Below are 15,040 nucleotides of genomic sequence, written 5' to 3'. Positions count from 1 at the left end.
AGAGATAGTATGTGGAGAGGAAGGAGGTTGTTGGTATGGTTAACATGATCAGAGCTGCGCAGCACACTGTTTCTGTGCAACGTGTGCATGTACACTTCACAGCACAGCACCGTTCTCGTCGCGGGCAGAGAAGGCTTTTGCGGGAAGATTCGTATTCGAAGCATGTTCACACTTTGGCTGATCTGCTAGTCTGCTGTGCGAGCGCTGTCTTAAGTCAGTGAAATATGCGGGCAAAATCGCGCGTCTCGTGGCAATATGGTCTTAAGCAGGTTGGCAGGAACTTCGGTCGCACCACGCTTAATGGGCTTCGATGCAAGTGGCGCTCGTGACGGCGAATGAGTAAGGTCCGAGTGAAGCAGCGTCAGACGATGGAGGAAGCACGTGGAAGGCTGAAACACTGGAGCGGAAGGCCGAAACTCTGTTCAAGTTTGAGTACTCGATGCAGATCCTTGTGGCTTCGTGGGCTCAGGTGCAGGTACGACAGGACTGCGTGAGGTGGAAAGGGCGAAAGGTTATCGGGACTTGTGTCCTAAGAGGGTGGTTTTATTTCAGCGGCCTTGTCTTCGTCGCATCAAGACTGCTTGTAGCCGCCAGTCTCGGATTTGTCAGTGCACACGCCGGGAAGACTTGACGGCAAGTGCTCCAAAGGAGAGGATGGGCACCATAGCAGATAGCTGCTACAAGGGCAGTGGTGTAGCGCAGAGTTTAATGTCCTCGGCTTCGAGGTGGTAGACACAACCCCCCATAGCCTGGGAATGCAGCTTTGCATCATGTGACGGAAGGTTCACTTAGCGCTGCAGCAACGTTCGTTGTTCGCGATGGTGTCGGTCGGCTTTGGACGAGGCCCGTCGAAGTGGCGAAGCGCGCGAAACGTGAAGGAGGGCGTTGAAGTTGGAGTAGACGAGGATGCAGCTTCCAAGTTGGATGAGGAAGTTGGCAGCAGTGGCACATCCGAATGAGGTTCTGCCTAGCTCGTCACTGCAAATTATTCGCGTGGTGCAGGCAGGGGAATGTGGTAGTGAGTGTGTATATCTGACGCAAGTTCTCTTCAAAATCAGGGCCGGTGGGCGGCCACCGGGGTTTGGAGCGAAGTTCTTCGGGCGGCTCCCGCGGCGCTTGGTGGTATCACAGAATCGAGTCAGTCACATTGTTTACACAAAACTGGCTCTCCAGCTGGATAACTCAGTCGTCCGGCATGTCGACGTAGAACGCCGGGCACCGTACATACGTGGGCTCGTCTGCCGGCATGCATAAGTTCCCGTCCCACTCGCCCTAGCCGAGTCGCTGCGCTGATGCTGACATAGCTGGGTTCCGCGACGCTTTTGTTTGGGTCGGTTTCCATGTCTTGTAGGCGTGGGCGGGTCTCGACACTTGATAAGGGGACTACCGACAAATATTGACCAGTGAATTTCGGGCGCGAGTATCCGGAGGGACGAGTAAATCGCGTGTGGCCGTCCGGTGACCTGGATTCACGGTTTGTGTTTTGCTTGCTTCGGAATGATGCGCGTCGAGAAGCATCTGAGGTCACCATTTCTGGGGTGGATCAGACTATCGTTTTCCAACATGTTTATTTCGATCATCACTCTAATGTGGGGACTCAGTGAACCGATGTCCAGATGCACCGCATGCTCCGCTCGCGTGCCACCTTGCTCGAGTGCCAGGAGAGTGAGGACGTGCAGCTTCGTCGCCGTCGGCTTCGGTATAACAGCTCGCAATGGTGCCTATGTATGCTAGTATCTAAGCATTTTCTTGCCTACCTCGGTCACTGGGCGCGTTGCGCTCCTAAGCACGAGGTCGCGTCAAATCCCAGCCAAGGCGGACATATTTCGACGAGGGCGAATTGAAAAACTACCGTTTACTTAGATTAAGGTGCAGGGTAGACATTTCTAGGTGGTCAAAATTAATCTGGAGTCCCCCACTGTGGCATGCCTCAAAGTCAAATCATGCTTTTGGAAAGTAAAACCCCATAACTTTTTCGAGCACAGGGTGATCTATTGCCTAATTGGCAGCGTATCAATCTGCTGTATTTAGGGAACAGGGATCGAAACCGTCTATCGGACTAGCTTCGGTCTCTTAGTACGTGACAGTGTGGGCATATACGAGCTGCGCTTTAAAGAATCCCTTTCACCCCGACAAGTGTTACTGTAGATGCGGGAATGGGTAAGTACCACTGTTCAAAGAGACTATTTAACGCCCACTTGGAGCACTTGGTATGTTATAATTGGTCTGTGCTGCTCTTCAATGAACATCTTCGATGCCAAATTGGGTAATTATGAATGTGCCGCTCTAAAATAACGAAAAAGATCCCTTAGATGTTGAGCAGACTGAAATGCACGTCAGAAGAGTTCGTCAAGGACAGCAACCCGACCCTTTATCAGGTTGTGTGGGAAATGGACTGGGTATACAGTGCTTTTCAATGAACCCCTTGCACAATAACACTTTAGGAAGCTGTACCATGCTTGTACTAGGTATGTGCCGCTCTTCAATGAACGTCTCGTCCGCTTAGGTGACTGAGTATGTGTAATCGAGTGCATGGTATGCCAGGCAAAAATTCTTAACGTTCGCCGACACCGGCGCGCCATGTTTCTCGTCTAGGAGGCCGCGCACAGACTCATCAGCAGTGCCACTAGATGCCGTAATGTGTCCAGAAAGAAGCACAAGAGCAGAGAATAGTTGTCCATTCACGAGTTCCAAAGCGTTGGCCACGCACTGACGCGCTATGCATTTTGGAGGCTACGCACAAGCTTCGCCGCTGCGCTAAATGGTGCCGAGAGTTCTTAAAAAAGCGTGAAAGAGGAATCATGCTGCAATACGCAATTCATGAGTAACTCGTTTAGACGGTAGAAAAACGTGGTTTACCTGCACTGATTCAATGTTTAACGCCTTGCCGTCAACAGTCATCGGGAGGTGGGTTTAGCTGAATGTTTTATTTTTGGCATTTTCATGTGATGCATGCGGGATATCATGAATACATGCAATTGGATTACGAAAGCTAAGAGCATTAGTATAGCTGTGACAAAATCAATAGAAAGGCTATCGAAAGGTAAGGTTTGTGGTTAACGAGAGCGGAGAAGAAGGCTATAAATGTGCAGCGCGTAGCACTTTTCCCACAATAGAAACCACCCTAACACAAGACAGCACCGAAGAAGACAATCCAAAGTCGGGGAATACAAGCAATGCCTACCTGCGGTCGGTAGACGTACCGCAAGTTGTACCAACACTGTACAAATGGCCGCAGCTCGCAATAGCGCAAGCAATGAGCAGGGCAAGGAAATATTGCCGCAAATTTTTAATGACAACGTTACAGTAGAAAAAACACTATAACGTCATAATTTCCGGCAGGGCAGACAATGAACTTGCCCGCAAAGTGCTCTCTAAGGTGCAGGAAATGCAACTATGAAGGTCATTAACAAACTTAATGCGAATAGCAATATCTCAGAAGACGTCGCTAAAATCACGGTGCACCGACTACAGCAGGGCATAACTAACAAATGACTCATGTTCGAAATCTCTCCAGAGGCCAGATGCCCGGTTATAGATGCAAAGATGCGTTAAAGGTCAAGCTCGGCCGTGATCTTCTACGGAGGAGCAAACGTTACTTTGATAATTAGGTTCGGCGGAGCCACACTTGGATGCAAGCCGTAGAGAAAGACTATACCTAACTGCAAATTGCGTGGCAACATTCGGCCCAGACAAAACGTAAGCCCTTACCGAACGCAGAACTTTTGTCATCTGTGTGGTAAAATGGTAAAGCCCCTATACCATGAATTCAGCTTACTCTGCAAAGTATGCCAACCTCCACGTGAAACCGCCGCAACGGAATGTAGGAAACGTTTTATCCCACCATGTCCAACATTCAGAGTGAGGCAGAAGCGGAAACATGCACAAAAAGCTGAAGGGATTGAATCTGAGCTCGAACTCCGAGTTTCGCGACTCACTAACATCTAGCAGCCGGAGACGCTGCTTTATACCGCCCCTTTATTCAGCCCTCCCATAGCAACTCGAGATCCAGATCAAGCCGATCTAGATCTAAATCAGGCTCAACATTGCGGTCTTCCTCGTAAAAGAGAATATCTTGTGTCGATGCTCTTTACCAGCCACCACAAGGATTGTGAAGCCGAATAAATAGAGGGATAACCAATGAAGGCATTCCAAGCCAAGCTACAAGAATCAGCAAGAAGTAATCAGAAAACTCGACCAAGGCTGCAAGTAACAAGAACTCATCATCAATGGAAACAGGCCACAATCTGGCGAAACCAAAAACTTACATAACCAAGCAAAAGGTGCCATTGATCATTAATACCAAAATCCGGAAAGCAATCAAACTAATTGTCCAATAACTCGTGCCACAACTACAGCAGCACATAACTGCAACCAATCCAAGCAGCCCTTATTTCTCAGCAACTGCATTAAATCTGGTAACTCGAGGAAAAGAATTCAAGAAATAAAGCATGAAGAGATAATCCATGATGTCTACCGACAAGCCGGACACACCGACACCGATGAGAAAATAGAAAGGAATGGGAAACTTAACTGAAAAAAAGTGCACATCTGGCTTCCGAAATCCGACAATGGAAGGGCAGATTGAAAAGAAACAAACGGACGGATCTTCAAAATCGGCAATACTTGATTAGCCCTTGTGGCGGTGCAGGAAAAAGTTGATGCCAGATTGAAATGCAAGAACCAACTACCCTATTTTTCCAACAACCAAACACTCGCTCCGCTCACACCTTCGCGAACTTAGTCGAGGTCGATGACAGGCGAGCCTTGGGTGTCGCATTATCGCAGTCAGCCCAGTCGCTCTGCGGGCTTTTGTCTTTGGTCTGTTGGTCGTCGTCTTTATTAGTATCCTTAGGGTGGCGGTCGTAGTTTGACAGTGTGCCGACCAAGTGACAGGACAGGCATGGTAATTCGCGGGCAGCCACTACTGCCGCGCCGCTCATGCCAGTGTACAATGAGTCAGCCTCAGTGGTGCTGAAGCCACGCGTGGTAAGAACCCGAACCTTGAAAAGGCTTGGCTCTTTGGTGACGCAAGTTCTGGGCACTGCAGCGGAATACCTTGAAAATCGGCTGTGAAGGCGATGGGCTGAGTGTGAGGCCTGTCGCCCTGGTGAAACATGGTCGAGTGAAGTTACTCAGGAGATTCGGGAGGTGCGGGGTAAGGACGGGACCTGGGCGCAGTCTTGGCTGAGTTGCGTTTTGGAAGGCGGTGCCGGGGACTGGGAGCTGTACAGAAATCTAGTAGAGGACCACACCCTTGTGCGAAACACGCTAGAAGTTACGGACCGCGAGGCGTAGTTGCCGCTGTGGTAGTACTCAACAGAGCTGGCGCTGTGGTGGACCAAAGTACCTGACGTTTTGGCTTGACGGCAGCGAGAGTGTGTCGCGGCACTGCCGGTTATGGTAAATCTAGCATGAAAGTCCGCAACGTGTGGTAAGCTTGTGGTACTACAGGCGGGACATCACAACGCAGAACTGGCAGGAGCACCGATACAGTCCTCTGGTACTTGTCCCGCTGCGACCTCGTGCCACGAAGGCAAAATCCTACCTCCAGCTTTAATGGCCAGATGGTGGGGTTTCCCGGGCAGAACTTTGGGAGCGGCAGTGGCTCTAGGGTACTGCTGACCGCTGCGTGTTCAGGCAAGAGTGTCATGCTGCCGATGTGGGGTCACTTCTGTACCGGCATAGGAAAAAGGCGCTTCTACAGTGAAATTCAAGAATCAAGTACTTTATTTTTCCAACTCCGAAGCGCTCGCTCCGTTCTCCCTTTCGGGAACTTCGTTTACGTCGGCACGTCAACATCAGCCTTGCGCCACCTGCAAGAAAATGGGCAGACTTAACTGCATTTGATATTGATTTAAAATGAAGCATGTTGATCTGATTGGCTCACGAAAAATGTTTGTGACTGTATGAAGTGTGTTTTTCGATGTGTAAATATTAGTACTATTGAAGGGCAGGTTAATGGAAGAAATGATTTTCTTTGTAGTGAATTATAGGCAGGCTTGATATTGTTACGTAGGAAGACACCGACGAAAAACTATGTACAAGTGTATTTACAAGGGAATACGCCGCACTTGGCCAAGAGGCAACAGCGCGCGCTAGCCTCCCAACGTCGATGAGGCATTGCGTTGCTGAATGAACGTGTTCCACGTCAGCTCTCTGAATTTTCGCTAATTGCGCCGATTATTCAACTCGGATCTTCATGAAAGCGCATCGATCGGATGTATGAACCTACGTGGACCACCGCGATACCCAATTCCGAGGTAGGCGTCCATTTCTTCGGTAATTAGAACCGATTTTGTGACCCACGAAGAGCGCCCACCGGCCTCGGCTTCGGCCGAGGGAAGCGGTGGGCCTACTCTCAGGCCGCATCGAGCCGCAGCCAATTACCGACCGATCGCTAATTTGGCAAGCGGACAGTGACCCAATATGTCGACTGCTATGAGAATTGAGGTCGATGGCGAAGAAATTTCGCCGGATCAGCTCACGAGAGCAGAGGGGTGGAAAACCGCCGGCGAGAAGTTGAAGCAAAGGAGCCACACAAGCCAAGATGGCGCCGAAGCCGCAGTTGACGTCAGCAACAGACGTGACGATGACATCTATGGCACCACCGACAAGAGCCTTCATCACAGGATGAAGCGAGTAAACAAGGGCAAGCTGCTCAAGGGCGCGAGAATGCCGGACCTCCCGCGCGAAGACGTGAAGATTGTAATGCGGCCACGCGGCGGGCTTCAAGTGAGCGATGTGGCCCGGGTCGAAATCAGCCGAGCAATTACTGAGGCGGCCCAAGTCGATGCAATGGCAGCAAGAGAAGATATTGTTTGTCCAAACCATCAACAGAACATAATCGTCGTGAGTACTTCGAAGAGGGAGCACGCCGACAAGTACGCCATGGTGAAACGCATCAACATTCGAGAAACGGCCCACGAGGTGAGCACTTACGAATCGGCGCCTCATGAAACAGTTAAAGGAGTGATACGAGGCATCCCGCTAGAGGACACCGCCCAAGAAATTCAAGACCTAGTGGTGCACAAGCACAACCCGACAGCGTTGCAGGCGAAACGGATTGGCAAGACGAGATCCGTGGTGATCGCCTTCGAGGGAGCCAAGGTTCCCAATTACGTGCGTCAGTCAGAAAGAAGCACTCTTTCTCACTGAATCTAAGCGCTTAACGTTTATGCTCTCTCTATCTCTCTTAAGGCTTTGTGCTTAGTGGCCTTTCCACATTTTCCACATTTATCAGGATAAACCTTTTAGGTAGTGCTTCTATTAACAGTGTCTTCCAGCCGAGTAAGTTTTCAAACATTTGTTGCTGTGTTAGTACCCTGCAACTACCTCTCTTATGTTTTTTTTTTATGCCCTTGGCCGTATGCCATGGTTACGGCGATGGCAATTGCGTAATTTCAAGTGAGTCAAATACGACATACTAGTGCCTTGAGAAATGGGGTCATGCGTTAAGATTACCGTAAACAAACTTAGTGCGTGCAATATGTATGCCTCTCTATAGTGGATCTCGTTCCATTGTGTACCTGCTGCGTTTTCATTATAACCATACACCTTATTGCAAGCAGTTTGGGTAAATAATTTACAGCTGCAGTTGTGAGCTTTATCCAATGGAATAGATTTAGTAAAACTCTGACGCTGGCGGGTAACGCCCCTTGAAACTATTTTTTGTACAAAACAATTCAGTGGCGACTTAGCGCTAACTGTGAGAGAAGCGTTTTACCATTACGCTACACCTCTTTGAAGTGCGGAATCTGTGATTTAAAGTGGCTTCACACTATTACGAAGTTGTTCAGGAGCTCACTCGCGAAGCATGCTGCCTCGTCGAGAAGCGAAGTGCAACTGACCGTGGTTCGAAACAGACCAACGGCAGTGGCACTACATATATATATATATATATATATATATATATATATATATATATATATATATATATATATATATATATATATATATATATATATATGGAAGAGGTTCGTCGTCGCTTTCCTGTCGGGTCCTGCGTGCTGAATTTACAGAAACCCCCTATATATGTGTGTGTGTGTGTGTGTGTGTGTGTGTGTGTGTGTGTGTGTGTGTGTGTGTGTGTGTGTGTGTGTGTGTGTGTGTGTGTGTGTGTGTGTGTGCGCGCGCATTGTAACAGAAAAATCGACATGAAAGAATCTGACAATAAAACAAAATATCGCTAAGTCTAGCGACAGAATTGCTACAATGATAACACTGCCCCGTACTAAAATACAACACCGGGCACAAGACAGGAAAAGCCAGTGGCAAAGAAGCAATCCATTTCAAACATGAAGTGAATTGGAGTGCCTTAAAACGCACTGTTGATCGAGCTGAGTTTGGCGTCACATGTTCAAATTGTAAATGCCAGAGCAGTATCTTAAGTTGTTTATTCTCTAATATATCACGCCTAAAATGAATCATGTCAAATTAGGTTCAATGTCAAACGGAGTGGAATTAAGGAAGATTCGTTGATCATGGTCCCGATGTCTACCTTCTTACGAAAACAGAATTTGCTTTCTTTACATATTGTTCTTAAGGATGTTATTGGCCGACTATGTGGTTAAGCGAGATAAAACTTGATTCCTTCGAGCGAAACTGATGCGGATCAAGGAAGGAACGACCGTTTCTCACGGCGTGATTTTTTATTTAGTAGAAAGAAGATCGCATTGGGGGGGGGGGGGGGGGGTGCGCTTACCACTCGTAAAATGTCAGAATTTACAATAAACTTCAGCGACGATTATGATACTCCCTAATTTCAAATTTGAGAGCTGCTCTTTACGCGTTTTTTTTTATTTCGAGATATAGCGGCTGGCACGGACAATCTGTATCATTCGGCACGTTGCACACGGAGGGAAGTGCGACGTGACGGCCTCGCTAATCGGAAGATCCCGAAAGAAAGCGCGTGGGTGACGCGTGGGCGCACTTCAAAGCAGCAGCCGCAGACAGACCACCGCTCATGCATCGCTTTGCTTCCAGATACAGTATCAATGGATGCGGTCGCCGTATGCTATTGGTGAACAGACGATGGCGCAAGACTCGGAGGCCATCTCGTACTGGTCATCGGCGCAGAGCCTGTCTTGCGCTGCATAGAGCGTTTCTTCGCATGCTTTCGCCATACCCTCTTCCTTCGTTTTCCGCCTCATGGTTCCTCTGCGCCTTCCACCTCCGGTTTCCTCCTCGCGCTCCCTTCAATATCACCGTCTTTCACCGTCCGCTGCGCTCCGCGTTCGCTCTCTCATCCTTTACTGTGCTCGTCCATTCGGTCACGCAGACGAGCTATGCCGACGGACACCGACGCTCAACGCAGGAACGGGCGCCTAAGATCTGCGTTCTGTTATCGCTTACGCTTGAATCGCTCGCAAGGTACGATTTTATCCAATCTTAACGTTGAACATGGCAGTAGTCAATGCTGTCAGACAATGGCAAGGAGCCATGACGAACGGAAAGCTTTGCGAATTTGATTCCTTAGTCGCAACCTTCCAAAGTTTCCGATTTTGAGGTGCCATGGCGCCGACCTTTGAAGTGTCCTTAAAGGGACACTAAAGGCAAATACGAAGTCGACGTGCAGTGTCTAAATACCATTCCAGAAACCTTGCAATGCTTCTTTCGTACCAGGAAAAACATAGTTTACGAGAAACTTGAATTTAAAGAGTCCGAATACCTTTTTCAAAATTTAAATTTCCCGCCACCCAATCGCGGTAGCGGTGACGTTGAATACGCTATCACCACCCTTTGTTGCAGTCCGCGCTGCAGCTGCTTTTTGGTCAAGGGGCGTAGACCGTTCGAGCATCCCGCGACATCGAATGGAAATTGAATTCTCTGCTACTTGCAGTTTGTGCGAGTGTCGCAAGCCAGCAATAGCAGTGCAGCACTAAGGGACAACAAAACTACTGAAACGCAAAAGCGTGGGCGGCACAGTGACAGAATTTAACTGAGGAGTGCTTTCGACATCGGCCAAGTGCTTGAATATCCCGGGAGAGTATATGATCATGTACTGTATTTACCTCAATTTGTCGATTATTAAGGCTCTGTTCGCGATAATATTGACGCGTTACAGATTCTCGAGCACTAATCTATCAATTTAGTTTGACTTAGTTTTTGCCTTTAGTGTCCCTTTAACCAAACCAGCCTCCAACTAATTCGTGCAAATCTATCCCTCTGCTGCATGCGCTGTCAACATGCACATGCATAAACTATGAAACACAAACCTAATATTCGGCTTGACATGGCATAATTGCTGCGCATATGGTTAGGAAGCAGTATCACGGAAAATGTTGTGCTAACGCAGCAAGCCTCTTTCCAAGCCTCCCCTGGGCTTCTGCATGCCGTCGACAATCCTACCAAACCTTTCTTTTTTGTAAGGCTCGATCTATTTGGCCCTTTGCCCATGTCAACTGCCGGCAGAAAATGAGTTGCCGTTGCGGCCCATATTGACACCTTCTACCTACGTCATTACACGAGCCCTGCCCACCTTCTGCGCCAAGGGCGTCGCAAATTTTCTACTGCGCATTGTCATACTGCATGGCGGTGCTCCCTTGCAGCTCCTCACTGAACGCGAACGCTACTTTTTGTCAAGAGTAATCGATGATATCCTTTGTTGCTCTTCTACGGTACACCAAGTGACCACTGCTATAGCACCTCCAGCTAAGCGGCCTTGCCGAACGCCTCAATAGGATGCACACCGACACGCTTGCTATGTTAGTCTCGCAGACTGCCGCGACTGGGACGCCATTGTGCATTTTGCATATACTTCGCTCCGCCATGACACCGCTGGTTACTCGCCGTTTTACATACTGTTTGGGAGTGATCCTGTTTCGACTCCGGAGTCCTTACTTGCGAATCTACTGAAGTCGCCCAGCACTTCCCTGGCTGCCAAAGCTCGTCAGATTGCGCACGTCCACCTCGCGACATGAAAGCTCTCCAAAAGTACCACTATGACAAGCACCATAGTGACGTCGAGTTTTCGCTAGTTTCTTCGCGCTCCTGTGTTCGCCATCTCGCTGTGTTGCCCTATCTAAAGAAACTCTAGTCACGTTTTATGTCCCTACAGGATCCCAACAACTTTCCGATGGGATATATTAAATTGCTACTGCCGACCCGGGTTCACCGTTGGTTCAACCAGAAACGGACGTTGTTTGCGTTGGTCATTCGAAGCTTTACGTAAGCGCCTTCAGTGCCCCACCATATCTTGCTCCAGGATGGTGCTCCATTGCCGGTGGGATTCTGTTGAGGCAAAGAAGACGAGTAGTAAACTGAAAACGAGGAGGACAAAGCTCAACGTCACCAGCTGGCATCTGCCGGTGCTGTGCATTAAAAAGTTCGAAGACTTCGCCTGGACTTAATCAGCTATTCTTTCGTTCGGGGCATCCACTTTGGGATTAAGCCACTGGAATACTTGCTTTGCTGTCCAAACATTTCTTAGAGAATCCAAGTGAATGCCCTGCTAATTTCTCTCTCTCTCTCTCTCTCTACATATATATATATATATATATATATATATATATATATATATATATATATATAGTAACGGATACGCATGGCGCGGACAAGAAGAGAGAAGAGAAGACGAAGAGAAGACGAAGAGAACGAGGAGTTAGAGAGGCCGGGCTGCGCTACGATCACGCTGCCATCATCGTCCAATTCTCCTGTAAATAAAACCATTTCTTCACAACTCTTCGTAGCAGTTGTGGTGGAAGGTGCGGGGTAATCTACACCCGAAGACGAAGGCTGAACCACAAGTTCTTCGACGGAGCCGTCGCCTTGCTGGACTCCCACCGAATTCACCGGAGCTGAACATGTCCCACGACGCAGACGAACAACGGCCCATTCCAACTGTAGCCCCGACAAGTTCTGTTCTGCAACTGAGAGATGCGCGTCCCTTCGCCGGAAGATCGGACGAAGACGTCAAGGAATGGCTCATCCATTATCACCGGGTGCGTGCCGCCAACAAATGGAACAGCGCTTCTCAGCTTTCGAACGTCGTGTTCTTTCTAACGGATACTGCGTTGTTGTGGTTCGACAACCACAAGGAAACATTCACAGCATGGGGAAGATTTGTTTGGGAAATCAAAGAGCGATTCGGCGACTCCGCGACGAAAAAGAAAAGGGCAGAACAGACGCTACTGCAACGTGCGCAAGTACCAGGCGAAACCTGCACGACCTACATTGAGGCAGTAATAGAACTGTGTAGGATGGTGGACTCTGGAATGTCCGAGGAAGACAAAGTCGGGCACATCCTAAAAGGAATTGCCGAGGATGTTTACAATTTCCTCATTGCAAAAGACAGCCTGGCTTCCGTCGCTGACATCATTCGGCACTGTCGCACTTTCGAGCAACTAAAGACGAGGCGCATAACGCCGAAGTTTGGCAGGCTAGCCAATGTAACGACAGTTGCAAGCGTAGACAGCAACCAGCCCCTTGATCTTGCATCAACGATCCGACAAATAGTTCGGAAAGAACTCAGCCTGCACGCGCAAGTGATACATCCAGGCACTCATAGCTTCCGCCTTCCACCAGATTTTGAGCAAAACGTGGCATCCTTCTCCCCGTATCATGCGGCAAGGGGCACTGAGGATTATGAACTCGCGCCCCGACAGCAGCCACGTCTCTACGACAGAGGCCCTACTTATGACGCTCGGCCACAACGAGAGCAGCCGCGTTTTTACCCCCGAGGCCCTGCGACTTCTGTCAGGCCGCGACAAGAACAGCAGCGACCCTACTACCACGACGCGACTTATGAAAGATATAACGGATTTCAGCAAGCAGCAGAGACACGTTATCCACATGACGACGAACTTTCTCGCCGCCCGCAGCCGTCTACCATTCGTTTCGAGGAAGACGCTGTCAACCGCGAACCTCCCGTGTGCTACAACTGCGGTTCCACAGGCCATATAACTCGGTATTGTCGCCAAGCCCGTCAATCACGTAGGACACCATCAATGTTCTCGCCACTCAGAACCCGTACTTCATATGACCTGCGGACGACCGATTTGCTTCCAAGGGATCACTTCTCACACGAGACCAGACGCAGTGATTCGCCAGCATCTGAGCGGAGTTTGACGCCACCAAATAGCCGTCCCCGTCGCTCTCCGTCCCCTCGGCTCCGTTCTTCCTCACCGCCTCCGGGAAACTAGCATCCGCGGCCAATGGAGGTGTGGTCGCCGGAGGGTCTTTGCAAGAAATACCTCTGCCTGTTGTGATCTACAAAAACAGAGTGAATGTCTCGATTGACGGAATACCGATCATGGCGTTAGTTGATACTGGGGCGACTGTGTCTGTGATGAGCCTCGCTTTCAAAAACCGTCTAGGCCACAAAGTTATGTTTTCTTGGAACGACGGTACTACCTTTCGTGGAGTAGGCGGCGAGTGGCTTCATCCCCTTGGTGTTTGTGCGGTGAGTGTTTTGTTGGCTGGGAAAGTGTTTGTGTCGGAATTCCTTGTTCTTTCTCGTTGTTCGCACGATGTTATTCTTGGTATCGATTTTCTTGAACAGTGCGGCGCTTCCGTCGACTGTGGTTGTGGCGAAATATCATTGAACAAGTTATTAATATCAGCACATTCTGAACAAAGCTCGGGTGGTGAAGACAGGGACGCAGACACACTCTGTTCTTGATGAAGTGATTGCACCATCGTGGTGCCTGACGCCCGTTCGTGTTTCGGCAACTACTGTTGATGCTGATTGTGTTGACCTTGTAGTTAGACCTCTCCGTATAAACTGTGCCAAAAAAGATATACTTGTGCCCTGCTCTGTCGTGTGCATGACGAAAGGAGCCGCCACATTGTGGGCACTGACCTATTCCGCCACTCCAGTTGTCCTTCCTCGCGGTATGAAAATCGCTCTCTTCGATAAAGCTGCATGTAGCTCAATAGCGGCACTAACTACGGACGTCTCTAAACTTTGCTCTCCTTGCGATAATCGCCATTCTGAAGAGCTAATGCTTGGCATGATCAGCAAGGCTCTCAGTACATCGGAACGGCAAGCACTAGTACAGGTCCTTGCCAGGCATGAGGCCGCATTTGACTTCACGCATGGAGATGCACCCCTTCATATACCGTCGTCCCGCGCTCGTCACAGAATAGATACCGGCTCAGCACACCCCATCCGCCAGAAGCCCTACCAAGTGTCATCGTCCGAGCGCAAAGTTATTGCAGAGAAAGTCAAGGAGATGATGAACAAAGGTGCTGTTCAAGAGTCGTCTAGTCCATGGGCAGCCCCAGTAATCCTGGTCCGAAAAAAAGATGGCTCGTGGAGATTCTGCGTGGGTTACAAACATCTAAACGCAGTGACGAAGAAGGATGTCTATCCACTACCGCGATGACGTCATTGCTTACACGCTGCTTCTTACTTCTCAACACTTGATTTGCGATCGGGGTATTGGCAAATACCTATGGACCCTGCCGACAAGGAAAAGACTGCTTTCGTGACTCCAGATGGCCTATTCGAATTTAATGTTATGCCTTTTGGCCTTTGCAATGCTCCTGCCACCTTTGAAAGATTCATGGACACAGTACTACGTGGTCTAAAGTGGGAGATATGTATGTGTTACCTCGATGATGTTGTAATCTTTGGCCGCACGTTTGAAGAACATAACGAACGCCTCAGCCTCGTTCTCGACTGCATTGAGAAAGCTGGACTGGTTCTAAACTCAAAAAAGCGTCGGTTCGGCGAACGTCAAACACTGGTCCTGGGACACTTAGTCGACAAGGATGGCGTCAGACCCGATCCTCGTAAGATTGAAGCGGTGAGCTCCTTCAAACCACCACAGTCAGCACGAGAACTCCGCTCATTCATTGGCCTATGCTCGTATTTTCGTCGTTTTGTTCCCCGGTTTGCCGACATCGTTTACCCATTGACAAGTATTTTGCGACAAAATGCATCCTTCAATTGGACACCAGAGTGTGACGCATCATTCTCTCAACTGAAGTTTATACTAACGTCAGCACCTCTCTTGCGTCACTTCGATCCATGTTGCCCGACTGAAGTTCACACTGATGCTAGTGAAATCGGGATAGGAGCGGTGCTTGTACAACG

The 15,040-nt window shown here is 49.1% G+C and overlaps 1 long non-coding RNA gene across 1 annotated transcript in view; it reads right to left on the bottom strand.

Annotated features, from left to right (window-relative positions):
- Positions 1 to 5,713: 5,713 nt before the first annotated feature.
- Positions 5,714 to 15,040, bottom strand: part of LOC142591285 (uncharacterized) — a 36,549-nt gene continuing 27,222 nt past the window's right edge. Inside the window, exon 3 of the long non-coding RNA XR_012830437.1 lies at positions 5,714 to 5,816. This is a non-coding gene — a long non-coding RNA (uncharacterized LOC142591285). The remainder of the gene's footprint in view (positions 5,817 to 15,040) is intronic.

The sequence above is a fragment of the Dermacentor variabilis genome, chromosome 8 (genome assembly GCF_050947875.1).
Source record: "Dermacentor variabilis isolate Ectoservices chromosome 8, ASM5094787v1, whole genome shotgun sequence".
In the NCBI taxonomy this organism is placed as follows: domain Eukaryota; kingdom Metazoa; phylum Arthropoda; class Arachnida; order Ixodida; family Ixodidae; genus Dermacentor; species Dermacentor variabilis.
This window is presented reverse-complemented; position numbering and strand designations above follow the sequence as displayed.